This window comes from Saccopteryx leptura, chromosome 7 (assembly GCF_036850995.1).
Source record: "Saccopteryx leptura isolate mSacLep1 chromosome 7, mSacLep1_pri_phased_curated, whole genome shotgun sequence".
NCBI classification, from domain to species: Eukaryota; Metazoa; Chordata; class Mammalia; order Chiroptera; family Emballonuridae; genus Saccopteryx; species Saccopteryx leptura.
Window position 1 is genome coordinate 41,490,476 of NC_089509.1, and position 15,857 is coordinate 41,506,332.

Consider the following 15,857-nt stretch of genomic DNA (forward strand, 5'->3'; position numbering starts at 1 on the left):
AGAAGACTTGGACACAATGTAAACCATCAAGAACTAATAGATATTTATAGAATACACTACCCAAGAACAGTATGATACACATTTTTCTCAAGCATACAAGGAATATTGTCAGGAGAGAACATATATGCTAGACATCAAACAAGCTGCAGGAAGTTGTTTTTTTTCCAAAGTGAGAAGCTGTGGGGGAGATAGATAGACTCCCGCATGCGCCCAACAGAGATCCACCCGGCATGCCCACCAGGGGATGATGTTCTGCCCATCTGGGGCATTGTTCTGCTGCAATCAGAGCCATTCTAACACCTGAGGTGGAGGCCATGGAGCCAACCTCAGCACCCGGGCCAACTTTGCTTCAATGGAGCTTTGGCTGCGGGAGGAGAAGAGAGAGATAGAGAGAAAGTAGAGAGAAGGGTAGAGAGGCAGATGGGCGCTTCTCCTGTGTACCTAGGCTGGGAATTGAAACCTGGACTTCCACACACTGGGCCGATGCTCTACCATGGAGCCAACCGGTCAGGACAAGCTGCAGGAAATTTAAAACAATTGAAGTCATACACAGTTTGTTCTCTGACCACAATAAAATGAAATGAACTGTCAATAAAAGTCATAAATTTGGAGAATTCACAAATATGGAAAAATCAAGTAAAAAACAGCTAAACAAGTAAGAGCTGCAAAGAAAGCTATAAGAAAAAACTTTGAGAAGATAAAACCAAAGAAAAACTTAATCAAATGTATGTCATGAAGCTTTAACAATTATAGAAGAAAATCTTCAACCTGACCAAGGAGTAGAGCAGTAAATAGAGCATCAGACTCAGACGCAGAGGTCCCAGGTTCAAAACCCTGAGGTTGCTGGCTTGAGCACGGGGTCACTGGCTTGAGCATGGAATTGTAGACATGACCCCATGGTCACGAGCTTGAGCCTAAAGGTCACTAGCTTGAAGCCCAGGTCACTGGCTTGAGCAAGGGGTCACTCATTCTGCTGGAGCCACCCAGTGCACATATCAGAAAGCAATCAATGAACAACTAAGGTGCTGCCATAAAGAATTCATGCTTCTCATCTCTCTCCCTTCCTGTCTGTCCCTATCGGTCCCTCTCTCTGACTCTCTCTCTGTTAAAAAAAAAAAAAGAAAGAAAGAGAAAAAGAAAGAAAAGAAAGTCTTCAGCAAGAAATGCCTATATTAAAAATAAGGATCACAAATTAATAATCTAATCTCTTACTTTAAGAACTATTAAAATAAACCCAAAGCAAACATAAAGAAGGAATAATAAAGCTTAGAGCAGAAATAGTGAAATAAAGATTAGAAAAAATAAAAAAATCAGCAAAATAAAAGTTGGCTTTTTGAAAAAGTTAATGAAATTGATAAAAGTTTATATAGTCTGAACCAAGAAAAAAAGAGGGAAGACTCATATTACTAACATCAAGAATGAAAAAAAGGATATTGTGAGAGATAGAATAACGATTATATAAATATATTCTTTTTTTTTTTTTTTTTACAGGGACAGAGAGAAAGTCAGAGAGAGGGAGAGACAGGGACAGACAGACAGGAACAGAGAGAGATGAGAAGCATCAATCATCAGTTTTTCGTTGCAACACCTTAGTTATTCATTGCTTTCTCTTATGTGCTTTGACTGAGGGCCTTCAGCAGACCGAGTAACCTCTTGCTCGAGCCAGTGACCTTGGGTCCAACCTGGTGAGCTTTTGCTCAAACCAGATGAGCCTGCACTCAAGCTGGTGACCTCGGGGTCTCGAACCTGAGTCCCTTGCATCCCAGTCCGACACTCTATCCACTGCACCACCACCTGGTCGGGCCATATGAATATATTCTAATCTTAAACTGCAGAACCTATGAATATGTTACCTAATAAATAATTTCAGTTCTAATATAAAGAAACTAAATAGAGAGAGTGGTGAGAGAATGAGTAAAAAAGTAAAAGGGATTAAGAGAATTCCATGATAGAAAATAAACAAATCACAGTAATATAATATACAGCATGGGGATTATAAACATCAATATCATAATAACTTTGTATGGCATTGGATGGTTACTAGACTTAATGTGGTGATCAGTTGATAGGTATATAAGTGTCAAATAACTATGCTGTACAACTGAAGCTAATATAATATGACATGTTAATGATACTTTAATATAAGAAAAGAAACTTGACAGAAAAGATTAAATTAAGCCAAAAACAAAAAGAAGGAAAAAAGAAAGGAACCAATTTCTCTAAAAATGTAAACTACCACAATTCATCAAATATGGACTATGTGATGTGAATAGCCCTATAATTATTAAGAAAATTTAATTAATAATGAAAAACAACCTGAAAGAAGTGGTTGTTCGAATGAAGAATTGAAAAGGTTTAAAGATCTAACACCAATTCTACATAATCTCTTCTAGAAAATAAAAGAGGAATGAACATTTTCCAACTCAGTCTATAAAACCAGCAGTAATCTGATATTAAAACCAAACAAATTTAGTACATAGAAAACTATAGATCAGTATCCTGCATGAATCTATACACACAAAACTTCTTAACAAAAGCTGGAAAAATGGAACTCAGCAATGTATAAAAGAACAATGCACCATGACCAAGGAAGGCTTATTTCAGGGATTCATAAATCAGTAAGAGGTGCCTGACCTGTGGTGGTGCAGTGGATCAAGTGTCTATCTGGAATGCTGAAGTTACCAGTTCGAAACTCCAGGCCTTCCTGGTCAAGGTACATACGAGAAGCAACTCTGAGTAATGCTTCCTGCTCCTTTCCCCTTGCTTTTCTTTCTCCCTCCTCTCTCTCTAAAACTAATAAGTAATAAAATCTTATTTTAAAAAAGCAATAAGAAAAATCACATCATAAAAATTGAGTCAGAGAATCTTTGGCAAAATTCAACACCAATGAGTGATAAAAAATAAAATAAAATAAAAAACCTCTCAGGAAGCAAGAAGCAAGGACAGAAGGAAATTTTCTAATCTTAGTAAAGAAAGTCTACCAAAAAAAAACCCCCAAAACAACAACAATAACAAAAAATAAACAGCTAACCTCATACTTACAGTGGAAGACTGGATTGGAAAGAAGGTAAGCGTGTACAATCTCAGATGGTTTCTTGCATGTGACACCAAAGCACAAAATATAAAATAAAAAGGTAAGTTCAACTCCATCAAAATTAAAATTTTTTGTGTTTCAAAGCCATATAAGAAAGCAAAAAGATGGCCTGGATAATGGGAATAAAATATTTGCATAAAATATCTTATAAAAATTTATTCCACAATAAAAAAACTATTTATTACTCAACACTATAAAAACAAACAGCCCAATTAAAATGAGCGAAGAATTTGATTAGATATTTCTCTGCCTGACCAGTGGTGGTGCAGTGGATAGAGCTTCGACCTGGGATGCTGAGCTCCCAGGTTCCAAACCCCGAGGTGCCAGCTTGTATGTGGGCTCATCCAGCTTGAGCACAGGCTCTCCAGCTTGAGTGTGGGATCATCAATATAATCCCATGGTCACTCGCTTGAAGCCCAAGGTTGCTGGCTTGAGCAAGGGGTCACTGGCTTGGTTTGAGCCCCCCTGGTCAAGACACATATGAAAAGCAAACAATGAACAACTGAAGTAACACAACTACAAGCTGATACTTTTTATCATCTCTCTTCCTTCATGTTTGTCTGTTTGTCTCTCTCTCTCCCTAAAAGAAAAAAAAGTGGATATTTCTCCAATGAAGATATGCAAAGAGTCAATAAGCACACGGAAAGATATGCAATATTGTTAATAAAGAATTGCAAATCAAAACCATAATGAAATATAATTTCACACCCACTCAATGGCTGTAATCAATAAAACAAACAATAATGTATATTGGCAAGTATGTGGAGAAATTAGAATCTGTATACATTGCTGTGGGAATGTAAAATGGTGCAGCCACTTTGGAAAACACTATGGCAGCTCCTCAAGCAGTTAAAGTTACCATATGATCCAGCAATTTCACTCCTAGGCATATACTCAAGTGAAAAGAAAACATACATTCTTATAAACTCATATACATTAATTTTTATAGCAATATTATTCATAATACTCAAAAAGTTGCAAGCAGCCCAAATGTCCATTAACTGATGAATACATAAACAAAATGTAGTATATCCATAAAATAAAAAATTATTTGTCTATGAAAAGGAATGAAGAATTAATATATGTTACTATATGCATGAACCTTGAAATATTATGTTTGATGAAAGAAGCCTGTCACAAAGTATATGTGTTGTAAGATTTCATTTGCATGAAATGTTCAGAATAGAAAATCCATATAGACAGAAAAGAGAATAGTGATCATATTGGGTGGTTGAGATAGAGAGAAATGACTATTAATGAGTATAGGGTGATGAAAATATTCTAAACTTTAATGTGGTGATGTTTGTAAAAATCTATGAATATACTAAAAAAACACTAATTTTATGGTATGTGTACTGTGTCTCAATCAAGCTGTTATTTTTTAAATCTAGTTTTTACATTGATAAATAGTTTATTGTTAAACATTTCTTGCATTTCTAAGAAAGTCACTAATATTTATGATGTTTTATTCTCTAATTAAGACTTGAATATTGAAAATATTTTATCTAGGAATTTTTGCATCAAATTTTGTAAAGGAAGTAATATATATATTTGCTAGGGCTGCCATAACAAAATATTACAGATTGGGTTGCTGAGACAATAGAAATTTATTTTCTCACAGTTCTAGAGGCTAGAAATCCAAAGCTGTAGTATTGGCAGGTTTGTTTTTTCCTGAGACCTCTCTGGAAAGGTGGCCACCTTTTCACTGTGTCTTCAGATGGTCTTTCCCCTGTGTATATGCATCCCTGATGTCTGTGTGTCAAAATTTCCTCTCTTATGACGCTAGTCAGTCAGATCAATTTAGGGCAAAAATCTAACACTATCTGAGCTCATTTATCTCTTTAAAGACCCTATCTCCAAAAATAGTCACATCCTGACAATGGGGGTTAGAGTTTCCACATATGAATTTGGCAAGTCACAATTCAGCCTATAGCAAGCTATTCCTTTTATATACACTTCCCTTTTCCAATTTTATTATTATGGCTATACCAACTTCATACATTGATTCCATAACTCTTTTATTTTTCTAGATTAGAACAATTCAATAACAGACAACATCTATTTATTGAAGGTTTAATATGTTTGAACAAAAATCTGTTTTGACCCAGTATCTTTTTTAGCATTTGATGTCTCCCTTTTCTGTGCTATTGTGAGGGTATTTTTTTTTATCTCTTATTATCCTAATGAAATCTGGAACTCACAAAGAGGTATTTTATAAACTCATTTAGCCAGATGTTTATTTTTATAGTGTTGGGTTTTTTAAAATTACATATATGTGATACATATATTGTGAAATTTAGTGACTTAACTTTTACTCCATTATATAATAAACATTTTTACAAACTATAAATTATTTATAAAGACTATTTTAATGACAATCTATTATTTCATCTATTGAATGTATCAGAATATATTTAACCCTTCTCTTACTTTTAATATTTAGGTCAATTCTAATTTTTGCTAGACCTTGATGTACTTCTCTGTGGATAAAGCTTTTCTCTATTTATGATTGCTTCTTAACATGCATTCCCAGAAATTAGATTAGTAGCTTAAAAGTTATGAATATGTTAAAGCTCTTATACATATCAATTTTCTATGAGCATTCTATAACTTGATAAAAAAATTTAAATTTTAAAAACAGCATTTCACTTTGAATTCACCATTACAATCATATTTGCTAAATCAAAGGTAGATAAAACTTAGTTTTTTAAGTTTTATTTGTTTAACTGCTAAGGTTAAACATGTATCAATTCTTCGTGTTTTTATTATTTCTCTATATTTATGATCTCTCTCCATTTCTTTGTGCTCTTCATGTGTTTATTATAAACTTATGTGGTAAAGATCACAACTCTCCATGCATTTTATTTGCTATAAAAATTTTCTCTATGGTCTATTTTTTACCTTTTCACACAATATATTTAAATATTTAACACTTATAAAGTCATCTCTTTTCTTTTTTTTATTAAGTGGGGAGGGGAGGCAGAGACAGATTCCTGCATGTGCTCCAAGCTGGGATCCACCCAGCAAGCCCCCTACCAGGTACTGCTCTGCCCATCTGGGCTGCTGCTTTGCTGCTTGAAAACCAAGCTATTTTAGTGCCTCAGGCAAGGCCATGGAGCCATCCTTAGCACTCAGGACCAAGTTTGCTGGAACTATTCAAGCCATGACTGCGGGAGGAAAAGAGAGAGAGAGAGCGACAGAGAAAGAAGGAAGCAAAGAGTCGCTTCTCCTGTGTGTCCTGACCGAGAATCAAACTCAGGAATTCCACATGCAGGGCCGACACTCTACCACTGAGCCAACCGGCCAGAGTCACAAAGTCATCTTATAATCAGAAATTTGATTTTTATTTCATTTTTAAAAATGAAATCAAATCAGAAATTTGATTTTTATTTTCTTTTTATTGCTTTAAAATGTATATTAATCCTTTAATTCTCTTAGAACTTACTTTACTCTCCTTCAATGAGATAATTTTATATTGTTTTCTTATTCAACTTTTCTGTTGGTCAGGGTTCTTAGCTGCAAGCAACAGAATCCTCTTTGGCTAAAGAAGAAAACAAATTTATTGTATAATAAGTGGTTCACAGAATTCTTTAGAGCGCTGGAGAAACAGACTTGGGTCTAAAATTTCAGGAATAATAAAAGGCCAAAATCATGCTGGAGAGCTGCTGAGAAACTGTCACCGATACCACTTCTGTACCACACTAAGTATCGGGTCTGGGATGACTGACAGCAGTCACACTGCATCCAGCCCCCCGCACTTCTGCACCAGGAAACTGAACTTGAAACTAGTACCAGACACTAGTCACCAGTCAAAAGGAAGCTCCATGCAATATCTACTTTCTCCAAACAAAGCCTCACGCACACACATCTATCTGATTCACCCAACTCAGTCAAGTGCCTAAAGCTATGAGAGCTTAAGAACTTGAGTCTTGATTTTCACATCAGAGGACAAGACTCATAATATTGGAATTTCTCCCAAATATACAAAGGGAGGGCAATCACATATAGAATAAATGTCCACAAAGCATTTTTGGCAAAACAGTCCAATATCTCTTCCAAATTTTCATGCTTATTTAAATTTTATCTCGGGTAAGAGCCCTACAGGTTATAAAATTGTAAGATATGATTAAAGTATTTCAGCTCACCTGAATCCAAAGATAAAGAGCCTGGACTCTGGAGCCAGACTTCCTGGGCTCAAATTCCAGTTGTGCCTCCTACTAGGCATGTCACGTAGACAAGTTAATTGCCTCATTGACCTCATATGTATATAAAATAGAGATAGCTAAGTACCTACTTTATAGGATCATCATGGTTATCAAATGAGTTAATGGAAGTAAAGTGTCAGATATAAAATAAACACTATGTGTCCTAGTAATCTTTTTTCTATCATCTTCCCCAAGGTATTCCTTGGCCTGCTCAAAATTTTTCCATTTACTTCTATCCTTAACTTCTTCCCCTAGCCTGATTTCAGTCCAGGCTGTCAACTTCTGTTCCATTTCACATCTCTGCACCTTAGACATTTGGTTCTGATGCAAAACTCTGTTAAATGCTACCTGAAATGATGTACAAACTGTGGCTTGATTTTCAAATACAGCAGTATGCATCAGCAGTGCATAGGTAAAAACTGTCTTAGCGAATTACAAGAAGATATTAAAGAAAGATTTTTAAAAGCATAATTCTAGAAAATTAGATATCTAGTCTTATCTCTTCATCTCTAGAGAATTTCAATATAAAGTAGACTAAAAAGGAAGAAAAATGTTTTTCATCTGTGCCATAATTAAACATCACTTCAGGATAAAGTGATGGCCTAGCAAGTAAGAATTTTACCTATTTCTTACACCTTTAGCCCCCTGGCCAGTGAAACGCTTATCAATGAAGAAGACAGAGTCAGCCAGTTAGCTGAGAAATAAAGGACAATAGTGTGTTCTAAGTACAATATCTTACACAAGTCATCCAACCTCCCCAAGTTTGTTTTTCTATCTCATATTGAGGTTGCATTATATTAGCTCCAAAGTTTCAGTGCTAAAATTATGCAACGCTAATCCCCACAATTCTTACTCAACAACTTGGATGTTTCTGTAGAGACCTTCCACTCTTCAATTAACTTTTTTGATTTGGACCACATTCTTGGTTTAATATTTTAATAACACCTCAGATGAATGTCACAAATAGACTAAATTTTAAAAAGACTTTGACAAAGTCTCTCATTATATTCTTGTGAATAAAATAGAGATATGTGAGCTGGAAAATTCTAGTTAGATGCACTGTTATCTTTTTTGAAAAATATACCAAAGAGTAATGATTGATTCATCAGTTACTTAATAATTTATAGATTCCAGTCTCTCTAAATAAGTTTATACTGGTATTTTACAGCATTTCTGATCATGTTTCTGCCCTACACAACATTTTATCATTAAATTTTATGTGGACAAATTGGTATGTTCAACAAATATAAAAATTTGCTGGAACTGGAAAGCCCAATGAAGAAGGTATTTCACAAAATAAAATAAAACCAAATATCAAAAGACCAAATCAAAGTGAGTTATATATAAAGTCTTTTAAATTCCACATTTAAATCCCATAAAGTTACAGCCAGGCAAAGTACAAGCGAGCAAGCCTAACACAGCTGTTTTCCCAATACCTCTACTTTATCTGTGCTTTTTCAATGTCCAGGAAGCTTCCAGCTTATCTGCTCTACTCCCAGCAACCCCTGCACATAACATGCAACTCCTTCCCAGTCGTTACAGCAAAATCCCTAATTAGCCCTGATTAGAAGACGTGGGCCGTGTGCCTTTCTCTGAACCAATCACTTAAACCATGATTGTAAATTATACTGATTGCTCTAGCCTGAGTCGGTTGTTACCCTGGAGCAGAAGGTAGGTCAGCTGAAATAAATGAGTAGAGAATGGGTGAGACTAGTTAACCAGAGAAAAATTAAAATGCTGTATCCAGGGTAAGCAGAAATAGATTTTACAGAGGCTAAAATTAGTATTTGCATCTCACTGTGAAAGGAGTCGACTGTGCTCATTCTGGTGCCTCTGGCCTGTTCATTCATTTATTCAAAACCTATCACTGTGAGCCAAATTCTGAGCCGTGTAGACTGAACTCTGTGAAACTTCTGACTTCTCCACCTTCTCAGAATTTTAGCCACCTACTTTCCTTTCCGTATCATAAGAGGCAAAAAAAAAAAAAAAGACTACCAGAAATCTCTGAACTCTGATATCTATTATTTAATTTTGATTCACTCTCTTGGTTTTTTATTCCCTATCTCTATATGTGCCTATATCAATATAAACTAATTCTGGATCCTTCTAAGCCCCTTTTAACTTTCTTGTCATACCTGCGATTTTATATATAGCTGTGAAGCTATGTGATACTAATCTCCTAATTTATATCATTACAAATTAGAATTTTCTTAATAAAAAAAAATCTGCAGCATAATGCCAAGATAATTCTTTTTTTTTTCTCCCCTCCTTTTGCTACTCTTGAGGAGACTGTTTTCAGTCAAAACTTTCCTTTTAATGAACACTGCATCTGGTCTAAGAAACAGCTGCCAATTTCCAACCTGTTGTGATTTATAAGAACTAAATTTGAAAACCTCTTAAAATCAAGATATAGAATGGAAAGGTTGCCAGACACTTCTGAGTAATAGCTCTGGCCCTTTTCTCAAGTTCACTAATAACTGTTGCCTATTCTCCCTCTGATTGGCCCAACTACATTCAAATCTACCCGTGCACACCTCTGAGGTTTCACATAAACACATTGACTTTATGAAATCCCATCAGCTTCCTTAAAAAGTCAGGTAGGGAGAACAGCTAATGTTAATATTGTCTTGTGGACTCAAAAGAGGAGCTCTGTCTACTTGGTCTTACTCTATGTTTAACTCTTGCATCAATTCTGGATCATCTTTTACTTAAGATAATTCCATTTTATTTTATAAATCCTACTAATCCCTTCACTGACCCTCAGCTGATGCATTTTGGTCTTTGTCATCCTCCCTGTTTTTCTCTTCCATCTCACTATTTCTTCCTGACACCTCGTCTTCCTCTTTTTTTCTGATTTATTGTTGATTATTTACTCTTTTTTCTCTTTCTGTTGCACCTCTTCCTACTGGTGGTTCACTGTTCCATGCAGTGGTTAATAAACAGGAACAAGAGAGCGTTTATTAAAAATCTATTATTTGCCATGGAATAAAATAGGATCTAATTCAAGTCTGTCTGAGTCTTTATCTGCTGATGAGACCAGAGTTTCATCCAGGTCTGTCAGATTCCAAGGTCTACAATCTCCTATCACCTTTCTCAATTGTTAACCTAAAAATTCTTGATTCACTCCGCCCACTGATTTCACATTCAGAGTAAATTGGGCCTCCTCGGTCACTATAATGCACACTGTTTTATGTATTTCAGAATGTGTGACTATTTTAAATTATTTTTTTTACTTTACTGGTTTACTTGTTATTGACCACCCCTCTTCACTTGCCTTAGGATTTGCCTCCTTAGGAGTAGGGATTTTGTCTCATTCACTATCACTTCTACTCGGAAGACTACCTACTTCATGGTGGTTTATCGATACCTATTTCCTCAGTAGCTAAATGTCTGTATGAATACCTTATCTGTTTCAGTTCTATGAGTAAACATCATGGCATTTAAGAGACCTAGCCTGACCAGGTGGTGGCGCAGTGGATAGAGCGTCAGACTGGGATGCAGAGGACCCAGGTTCGAGACCCCAAGGTCACCAGTTTGAGCATGAGCTCATCTGGTTTGAGCAAAAGCTCACCAGCTTGGACCTGAGTTCTCTGGCTCAAGAAAGGGGTTACTCAGTCTGCTGAAGGCTCGTGGTCAAGGCACATATGAGAAAGCAATCAATGAACAACTACGGTGTCACACAAAAACTGATGATTGATGATTCTCATCTCTCTCCATTCCTGTTTGTCTATGTCTCTCTCTGACTCTCTCTCTCTGTCTCTGTAAAAAAAGAGAGAGAGAGAGATCTATTGATGAAAAGAAAAAACTACCACATTTTTAATTTTTCAAACATACAGTAGAAAAAATAGCATGATGAAATTCATATAGGCCCTGGCTGGTTGGCTCAGCGGTAGAGTGTCAGCCTGGCGTGAAGGAGTCCCAGGTTCGATTCCCGGCCAGGGCACACAGGAGAGGCGCCCATCTGCTTCTCCACCCCTCCCCCTCTCCTTCCTCTCTGTCTCTCTCTCTTTCCCTCCCGCAGCCAAGGGTCCATTGGAGCAAAGTTGGCCTGAGCACTGAGGATGGCTCTGTGGCCTCTGCCTCAGGCGCTAGAGTGGCTCTGGATGCAACAGAGCATCGCCCCCCTGGTGGGCGTGCCAGGTGGATCCCAGTCGGGCACATGTGGGAGTCTGTCTGCCTGCCTCCCTGTTTCCAGCTTCGGAAAAATGTAAAAAGAAAGAAAGAAATCCATATAAACTCCAAATGGAATCAATAGCTGTTATCATTCCCTCTTCATCCTTCTTCCTAATTCCCACTTTATTTCATAAAATACATAAAAAAATTGACTATCAATTTATATTTTGAAGATACAAGGAGGTCTTGCACTGACAAGAAAAAGATGAAAAACTCAAGAGTACCCTAGAAATAAATTAAAACATGAAGCATATCTTCCTACCTATCACTTTGGCAAAAATTAAGCATAGTACCAAACGTTGGTGAGAATATGGAAAAATAGGAACTTTGTGGATCTTGACAGTCAGGAAAAATGACAAGAGTCCTTCTGCCTGGCAGTGCTCAGTATACTACAGAATGTGTAGACCACGTGACCTGGCAGTTCTCCTAAGTATATGTCCCAGAGAAATACATGCAAAGGTGAAAAAGAAGTGATGTATGCTGTGCTTACCATAGCATTGCTTGTGGTGAAACAAAGGTGGAAGCAACTTACATGCAATTTTTCTTGGGGGGAAAAAAGTATATATATATATATATATAGTAGATGTCTACAATAGAATATTATGCTCAAAAGGACACACAGAATAATATGCATGTCTTAAAAACATAGTGGAAGATAAATCAGCAAGAAAATAAAATTATAATATAGTGTTGCTTATGTAAATTTAAACCATACAAATACAAAATGTTTTCTCTTCTTTGTATGCATATATATCCAAAGGTAGTAGAGTGGATTTTTATATGGGAGAGAAGCAGAACAACAAAAATAAAAATAAAAAATAAATTTAAGAAAATAAAAAATAAAATCAAAGAGACTTCTCAAGAATAGAAGATAATAGCATACCATACACAGAGGAATATGATTGGCTCAATTTTCTGCATATGATATTTAAAAACTTTTAATAAAGTAAAGTAAAAGTAAGAATCATATGAAACTCTGCTTCATTTATTTAAAACTATTGGTACCCATCAACAATGTACAAGGTTTATAGTGGTTATTTCTTTATGGATTGTTTTTCTATTGGGTACTCTTGAGTTTCTCATTATAAAACTCCAAACTTTGTAGTCACTTCCTGTGCAGACATGGTCAGATCTAAAAAGATGTCTAATTTCATATTCAGAAAAGTGAATTAATGAAAGAAAGGTGCTTCATAAATAATAGGATAAAATTATATCATGTATACCTTGACATGTGATGCCCTAAGGAAGGCACACCACCACTTACATATGTTTTTTTTGTATGTGTGACAGAGACAGAGAGAGAGACTGAGAGAGGGACAGATAGGGACAGACAGACAGGAAGGGAGAGAAATGAGAAGCATCAATTCTTCGTAGCAGCACCTTAGTTGTTCATTGATTTCTTTCTCATATGTGCCTTGATTGGGGGGCTACAGCAGAGCAAGTGCCCCCTTGGTCAAGCCAGCAACTTTGGACTCAAGCCAGAGACCTTGGGCTTCAAGCCAGCAACCTTGGGCCTCAAGAAAACAACTTTTGGGCTCAAGCCAACAACCATGGGTTCATGTCTATGATCCCACGCTCAAGCCAGTGATCCCACACTCAAGCTGGTGAACCCACACTCTAGTAGTGACCCTGGATTTCAAACCTGGAACCTGGGTCCTCTATGTCCCAGTCAGATGCTCTATCCACTGTACCACCACCTGGTCTGATCCTATGTATGTTCTTGATAAAATTGATTAACCTGTATTTAATAATAAAGAAACTAACTAACCTGATTTTGACATTCAGCATGACCTAGACTTCTTTAAAATGTCAATGTTATTAAACACAATGAAAAGATGAGGTGATTGTTCTAGGTCAGGGATTGGCAAATTATAGATCGTGGGATGACAAATCTAGCCCGCTCCCTATTTTGTACAGCCCACAAGCCAAGAATAATTATATTTTTTTAATTGCTAAGAGAAAAAATCAAAAGAAGAATAATATTTCATGAACCATAAAATTTATGGGAAATTCAAATTTCATAGTATATAAATAAAGTTTTATTGTAACACAACCACACTCATTTATTTACATGTTGTCTGTGGCCCCTTTTGCACTATCATAGTAGAACTGAGTAGTTGCAAGAGAGACCAATTATGGCACACAAAATCTAAAATATACATTTACTATCTGAGTCTTCTCAGGAAATATTTGCCCTTCTCTAGATTAAAGGCAAGAAACATAACTTCAGGCAATAAGTGGTCTTGATTGACTCAATGATAAAAGAAAAAGAACATTTGGACAACCGAGACCATTTAAATCTGGGCTCACACTAGTTAAATAGCATTGTATCAATGTTAAATTTCTCTGATCTGTGTTTGTATAAATAATTTTCTTGCTGAAATATTAGAGGTTTAGTTTCTCTGCAACATACATACTTTCAAATGCTTCAGGGGAGAAATCACATGTGTTTGTGTGTATATATGGAAGAAATAAAACAAATAAAGCAAAATGTTAACAACTAATGGATATAAGTGAAGGATATATACTTATCCACTGCACAATTTCTTTCACTGTCTTGTTTGACATTTTTCAAAATAAAAAATATTAGAAGAAAAAAATGGATACACTAGTTCTTAAAATGACTATTTTCTTTTGAGTTTTCAGGGAGCCACAATTAATATTTTCCCAAAATGTATCAACTCACTCTTTTCCTTGAGGAAGCACTCTATAAAATGGATTTCCCCAGCAAAGTGGGGGCTCCTAGAGACTATCCTTAATTCTTCTCTTTTCTTTACCTACAATGAATCCATCTTCAAAACTCTACCTTCAGAATATATCTAGAATTTGACATTTCAATCAACTGCCACCACCCTAGTTAAATCCATCATCCCACATTTAATGTTGCAATATCCTCTTTGCTGCTCTCTTAACAGAGAAACATTGAATCAGTGACTTTTTGTGTGTGATATTTTTTTTAGAGAGAGAGACAGACAGGATTATACATACAGGAAGGGGAGAGATGAGAAGCATTGACTCTCAGTTGTGGCACCTCATTTGCTCATTGATTGCTCTCCCACATGTACCTTGACCAGGGGGCTCTAGCCAAGCCTGTGACCCTGAACTTCAAGCCAGTGACATTTGGGCTCAAGCCAACAACCATGGGATCATGTCTATGATCCCAAGCTCAAGCCAGTGACTCTGCATTCAAGCTGGATAAGCCTGCGCTCAAGCCAGCAACCCCAGCTTCAAACTTGGGTCCTCAGCATCACAAGCCGACGCTCGACCAACTGTGCCACCACCTGGTCAGGCTAAATCCAGTGATATTTTAATCCTGTAAATGAGACCATGTGACTTTCCTGTTCCAAACTTTTCCATGACTTCACATTACCATTAAATCCAAAATCTTTAAAGTAACCTATAAAATATGCACATTATAGACCTTGCTCAATTTCCTGATGTCATCTCTCAAATCCCAAGTGTCTCTCTCTCTCTCTCTCTCATACTCTCTCTCTAATGCATAAAACATATCCCCATCTCAGGACTTCCATACTTTCTGTTTCTTCTGTTTTTCATGTCCAAATCTTTTCATGTCCAAAATCTTAATATAACTCAAGACTCTGTCCAGATTTGCCTAACCAAAAAACACTGTCCTGATCACCTTGCCTAAAACAATCTTAACACCCCCTACCAGTCACTCTCTATTTCTTTAGTCTGATGTCCTTTCCTCATCGTACAATGACAGTCTGCAATTATATTTGTCTACATTCTTATCCTCTGTTTCATTACTATTTCCAACACTCAATAACCATTAGAATGTAAACTCCATGAGGAAAAGATTTTTTAAAGCATTCATTGTTACATTACCATATAACCATATATTCATTGAAGAATGCACAAAGATATTATTTACTTAGTTTAAATTTATTGAATACCTACTATATGAGAACCACTGTTCTGGTTACTTGATCCACATTAGTGAATAAAATAAAAACATGTGCCCTCATGGAGCTTACATTGTATTAAGGAAGGACATTCTAGTGTGTGTGGAAGAGAGGGGTATTATGAAGGACAAATGCATGCTTGTAATAGTGAACACATGTCAAAGTATTCTCCAAACCTATCAGTAGGCAACTTATGCCTATTACAGCTCCAACAATGACTTACATCAGCATTAAAGACAAAAGTCACTTCAATTGAATGGGGACTGCATTTGAAAGAGAGGTTTGTAGAAAGAACATGGTTAGGAGGTCCAGAGCAAAGAGTATTGGAATTGAAAGGCAAGAGAAGCTCCATTTTCAGACATTGTCAAAAATGACAGGATATAATGGAATAGATGGTCTCAGAATCCCACCTGGACCATCAATGTGATGCTGTTTTCATTCAAACATGGACAGTTGAGTTGT